Below are 6,494 nucleotides of genomic sequence, written 5' to 3'. Positions count from 1 at the left end.
ATGGGCCTGGGCTGACAGGCACGTGTTTCATTGTTTCCTTAATCTTTGCAAGGAACCTGAGAGAGAAAGTGTTATCTTGCTTGTACAGATAAAAATACTGAGGCTTAACGAGTGTGGGTTCCTTGCCTAAGGCCCCAGAGCCGGGATTAAAATGCACATCACAGAGTGTGAAGCCCAGTGCTCCTTCAGCTACACGTTGCAGCATCCCCTGAGAGCCAGAGGGGAAATGGATGGAAGGCTAAGAAGGTGGCAGCCACACCCGCCTGTTGATGTGATCAAAGAGGGGAGAGGCATCCTGACAAGCAGCCTTCAGGAACCTGCTCATCTTTTACAGGAAACCCAGGCTCCTTGGGGGCCTCTGCCCCTCTGCCTGGAGTCCCACCTGATCCTGCTCAGGAGCTCTGGTGGGGAGCTTAGCTGGTCCCAAGGTGGGGCTCTTGCCGCCTGCTGTGACTGATGGAGCCGTGCTGAAGGTCAGCAGTTGCATCGGAAGGAAGGCATTGTTAGGACCCATTCCACCTGGATGCATGGGCTCCCCCATCCCAACCTGGCCCCTGGGAGCTCTACTCTGGGGGGAAATGTGGGGTTCCATCTTGAGGTGGGACTGGGAGGAGAAAGTGAAGGGCTCTGAAGGTCAAGGTTCCCATGAGAGGAACGTTTTCTTGTTCTCCATTACACTCCCAGTCCTCAGCACAGCATTTGCCACTCTTGTTGGTGCAATAGCCTTAGAATCCTGAAGGACCTCTCGCTTCAGACTTCTCGCTCCCCCTCCTGTGCCAGTGTGTTTGTGTGGAAGAGTGGGGGGTGTGGTGGTGAGACAGCAACCCAGGAGGCTGGGGAGAAAAGAGGGGTCTGGGCCTTCCCAGTCTTCTTTGTTTTCTCCTGAAGTCTGCCTCGGATTCTCTTGTTGACCTGCTCAGGTTCCGGGGGTTGTTGGGAGGCCACTTAGCTTCGACCCAGGTCACTGTCCACAGACTCCACCCCTGAGCCCATGATCTCTGGAGTTAAGTACCATGAGTCCCCATCCTAGGGAGCTGTTTCTTACACAGCAGCATGGAGTGTGGAGGCGAATAGCTGTTGAAGCAGGAGGCAGGAGAGCAGGGCTCTGACCCATGTATATTCACTTGCCTTTTCCACCAACAATCTCTTCATCTGAAGGTGCAGGGGTTAGCCAGATGTCTTCTGAGTCCCTCCCAACCCCATCATCCCTTGGCTTTTGAACTTCATTAAGATCTGCATCATATCTCTTGCATTTATTTGATTTAGTCATGCAATTCTCCAAGGCTATCACCGTGATCTGGTAACTCACCCTGTAACACCTCCAAACCCACACGGGCAAGTGGGTATCGTATCCATTCTATGGACATTTTAACTTGCATTGCCTCTGAACTGACGCTGTTCCGTAAGTGAGGCCACTCCCCCCACTATTGCTTCAGCCCTCTAATCTGTGTCTCTGTCCTTGTAGCCTGGGAACAGGGTGGTCTCTCCACTTCTGGGGACTGCTGCCATCATTGATGTATCTAAGTTACTGCAAAGCCAGCTGCTGTCTGCCAGCTAATGCAATCCGATTTGATTTAGTGCATATCGAGCACCTGCATGTGGAAGTCTCCGGATTGGTCCCCGGAATTACCATTAGCCTGGTATGTGGTCTCCACTGGGGGCTGCTCCCAGGCTGGCGGGGATTGGACAGTGGCAGTGGTGGTGTGTCGAAGGGACTGGGGCAAATGAACTGATAACTTTAATTCCAGGTGGTGGAGGGCTCTCTTTTGTACCATTCTTTGTTTTCTAATTTCATTTTTATAATTTAAGAAATATTTTATTTAATTAGAGAGAGGGCAACAGAAGGAGAAAGAGAGGGAGAGAAACATTTGTGTGAGAGAAAAACATGATGGGCTGCCTCTCACATGCCCCCAACTGGGGACATGGCCTGCAACCCAGGTGTGTTCGCTGATGGGAGTTGAACCAGCAAACGCTTGGGCTGGCAGGCTGGCACTCAGCCCACTGAGTAGCAGCAGCCCACTCATCCCACTGAGCCACACCAACCGGGGCTCTTTTCTACCATCCTTATGGGTCACACTCCTACTGGCTACCCTGGCTTTGGAAATGGACTTTTCTGGGGACCTAGAGGATGTACAGATGTGACCACCGGGACCCTCTGTCCAGACGAGAATGGAGGATTGTAGTCATTGTCCTGGAGCTGGAGACACAACTCGTCTGCCTTTTCCACTTGTCACATCGTAGTTGGTTGGGGCAGAACTGTGCACTGTGACAAATCTGTGCGTGGGGGGAACCAACACCAGGGGGGAGCGCAGAGGTCAGTCTGGCCCCTCGTGCAGCTGAGTCGTCACCTTCACCAAGTACTAACCCCGGGGGTTGGGGGTCTTCGTCTGTGTGTGAAGTGGTCAGAGAGCTCATTTCTGAGGTCGGCTTTGGATCTGCTGCTCTGGCTCTGGAAACTCTGCCCCCAGGAGCTCTGTCTTCACACACCCCTGGGAAATCGTTCCCCGGGGGCTTCCTTCCCTCCCCCCACCCCGCCCCCGCCCCTGCTCCTTCCCGCCCTTTCCCCTGCACTCTGTGCCCTTACTCACCTCCCCTCACACCGCTTACGAGAGCCACTGTGTCCGCAGGGGATTGAAACCTATTTTCATATGAAGTGAATTGTCTGCCACAAAACCCTGTGGCACCTTTAAAGTCCAATCAACATCATTTTGGAGATTTTTGGGGGGGACCCGATCCCCATTTGCTTTATTAGAGTAATTGCTGGTTGACAGGCACAGGCACCGAGGCCCCCGTGGAAAGCACTGTCAGGGCCTGCAGGAGCGTCCTCCATGAGAGAAATGACATGGATGTGGACCGGCAGAGAGGCATGTTCAGTGTGGTTTCGACGTGGCCGCAGGCCCAGAAGTTGTGTTGTAGCTTTTTGATGGACAACTGTCTTGCTGTGAACTGCTTCAGGTGGGGAAGCATGACTGGAAACAATGGTATCTGCTGGGATGGTGAAGAATGTTCTTAGTGCATATGTGAGTGCACACCTGTGTCCACATGCATGTGCACAGGCTTGTGTGTGTTCACACGTACGTGTACATGTGGGGAGGTAGAAAAGAGGCGGTTGGTTAGGGGTTCAAATGCCTGGAAAAAGGGGAGGTTTCACATTGTCCTAGGCTTCTAGAAAGGCCCAAGATAAAACATCAGCTTCCCTAGCACCCCTTCTTTGGAACAGGCGCCTCAGCATACCCAGATAAGGTCCCTCGTCTTCAGGCCCGGCCACTTAGCCCTCCCTCGAGCGGCTCTTGGAAGACGCCATGTTCCTGGAGACTCTGTTGGCAATGGGTCATTGAGCACAGAAACCTGGGATACAACGGTATTTGCTCTTTAAGTTGGCAAAGAAGGCAAGGTGCTTTGAATTGCAGCTGCTGGGAGGGCAGAGGGACCTTGCCTAGAGTCACCACCATCTCCATGAATTTTCAGGGGGCGTGAAATAGTGAGAAATGAGTAGATAGGGTGAGTGACCAACAGACGTTCAACAGGCTATTTTATGGTCAAGCCATGAGGATCCTGGGAAGGCAAGCCTGGCTGCGCCTGGACTCACTGAGCAGATGCAGCAGACCCTGTGTGGGCACAGTAGGGGCCAAGCCTTGCTCAGGCCACTTCCCCAGGACTCTTTCCATTGAGGCACGTGGCTGTAGTACGTGGTGATCGAAACACTAGTGATTCTGGACTCAGGCTGGAGTGGGACTATCTGGATGGATAGGAAGCTGTCCCAAGGTGGGGAGCTCAGGAAGTCAGGCGGTGCCTCATATAAAAAGAACTGACTCAGAGCACGAGTTTAGGGACCTCTCCAGGCTTTCCCTGGACCTGAGAAAGAGGTGGCCTGATAGGAAGGACAGTCCGATGAGCCTGGGGAAGGGAGATGGGGCCATAGAGAACCAGCATGAGCCTGGGACTTGGGTGAAGACAGGTGGTATCAGGGGTAACCGTGAATCCTCACTCAAGAAATTTTCTTCTGGGAGGTTCCTCACTGCGATATATGAGTATCCCGTGGAATGCCAGGGCCAGTTCTTGGCCTTGGCATTTGCCATCGGTCCCTTCATCTGTAACTCAAACCCCCATCTGAAACCTTGGATGTAAGAAACCCAGTTTGTTTCTCAGTGTGACCCTTGGTAGTAAGTTCCTTGAGGGCAGTAGCCATGTGTGACCTGTTGCACATCCAGAGCATGGGAGAAAGGTGCTGCTCCTTCTGCCCTCCCTTCCTTTGCCTTACGTTGTCAATATTCAGGCCCCTTCCCTTTCCTGTGTCAGAGAGAAAGGAGTGAAGGAATAAAACTGGCAGGAAAGAAGAAAGGGAGTCAACTGCTCTCCCTGAGTCAGATCATGAACTCCGAGGACAGGGTCCTTTCTGGTACAGGGTACAGAGTCTCTGTATGTTTTTTGAATGAAGCATCCAAGGAGAACCAAGGCTCCAAATTGGGAATTTAGTGAGGAGAACACAGAAAAAACATTTTCCATGCTTTCCACTGGCTGGCCCTTAGTTTCCTGTAAAGTTGTTGGTTCTTTTTCCACTGCCACCTGCTATGAATTAGTGTCACTTGCTGGCTGGGTGTGTGGGATGCCAAGCCCCAAACCCGCTTCTTGGGAAGCTGGGATTTCACAGTTTGGTTCACGCTTCTGGGACACATAGTTCTCTAGCTTCAATGCACGCCAACCCGAGACACTCCTCAGCTCATGCTTTGTAATCAACTGGTCTCTAATGACATCCATTAGCATTCTTATTAAGCCCAAACCAGAAACTCTGTACCCAGGGCCCCTTCCCTTTAGTAATCTCTGCCTCTGTGGCCATATTGAGGTAGGTTCTAGGTCTTAATATTTATGAACATCAGGCTAATTTCAATTAGCCATGTGGGAGAGAGGAGATCCACCCATCTATTCCCCCTGCCCGCTGTGTTACTCCCCATCCTCCGCCCTTTCACTGATGATATTGATTCATATTTACTTTACTGTTCTCTAGGGTAGCTCTGCAGGATTCTGCTGTTAGTATCCAGTCTCATTCACCCCTGACATACAGGCACAGGAGCTTCAAAAAAATCTTCACTTTACCTCATCATCACCACCCCTCCATTATCATCATCATCGTCATCATTTTATTGCCCCCTTGTGCCACCCCCGGATTCAGCACCAGCATCCCAGGCGGAGCATGCTGCCCCAACAGGGCCATGTGGATGCCTCTTCTCCCCCTTTACGCCGTCATCGAGGGTAGCTGATTAGTTCCTTTTGCTCCATTGCGCGCCACGATCTCTCAGTGCAAACGCGTTCAGAGGACAGATTGCGCTGATGAGCGCATTTCAGACTTTGGCCTGTTTACTTCCCTCTGCTTCCTATCTTGTGCTGGCGGGTGGTCCTACACCACAGGCAGCGCGACCGCTCCTTCCGTTGGCTGCTCCCTCCTGTAGAGAGCAGGAGAAAAACAAGACATTTCGTCCTCGGCTTAGATTCTGCAGAGCCCTCTTGGTTTAGTTCAGATTCCAGGATGGAGAACCCCAGACGGGACGCCTGCAGCCCTGAGTCAGAGATGAAGCACATGGGGACCCAGGCTGGGTTTATGAGAGGAGAGAGGTTTTATATGTCCTGATTCCTGACCTTGAGCACAATTGCTACTCAAAGGTCCCTTGATGCTCGAAATATCCAAATGCTAATAATGACTCATGAAACATTTCTGACAAATTAGTGAAGGGTTTTAGAAACTCACCACAAGGCTCGTTCAACCAGAGATGCCCTGTGTTCACTGGCCTCTCCTGTCCTGGACAGTTCCACTAAACCACTTCAGTCTATAGGCAGTATCCTTCCAGCATGAGGGCTGATGACCCGCCGAACCCTGATCTTCATGGGGAGCAAGCAAACACCCTGTTTTCTAGATCTATGAAAGAAAAAATGCCCCAATATGCACTACCCTGAAGGAGGCTAGTGGTCAGTTTATTTTGCAGTTAAAATAGAATGTATCCTATGTCTCCATTTATATGAAGTTCTAGAATAGACTAACCTGATCGATGGGACAAAAAAAGTCAGGATGTTTGTTGCATTGATGGGTGGAAGGAATGAAATTGATGAGGAAGGGGCATGAGAGAATTTCCTGGGGTGAGAGCAAACTTTTATATATTGATGTGGATTGGGGTTACAACCAATTATATGCATTTGTCAAAACTGAGCAAATGTACACTTAAGATTTGTACATTTCATTATATGTAAAGTCTACCTAAAAGAGATAAATAACAAATTTTGAAGTCTAATGACATCCATGTTGAAATATTTAGGAAGACTTGGGCTGAGGTCTATGCATCAAAAAAAGATAAATTAGAGAAGTTATTCTACAGTTTCACATGAAAAATAAGATTTATGGTGTCAGGTCTTATGTTTAAGTTTTTAGCTCATTTTGAGTTAATGTTTGTGTGTGTGGTAAGACAGGGGTCCGATTTCATTTTTCTGCATGTGGTCATGCAGCC

This window comes from Artibeus jamaicensis, unplaced genomic scaffold (genome assembly GCF_021234435.1).
Source record: "Artibeus jamaicensis isolate MK-2021 breed Jamaican fruit bat unplaced genomic scaffold, CSHL_Jam_final scaffold_3307, whole genome shotgun sequence".
Lineage (NCBI taxonomy): Eukaryota > Metazoa > Chordata > Mammalia > Chiroptera > Phyllostomidae > Artibeus > Artibeus jamaicensis.
The sequence above is the reverse complement of the archived record's forward strand: the minus strand, read 5'-3'. Positions refer to the sequence as shown.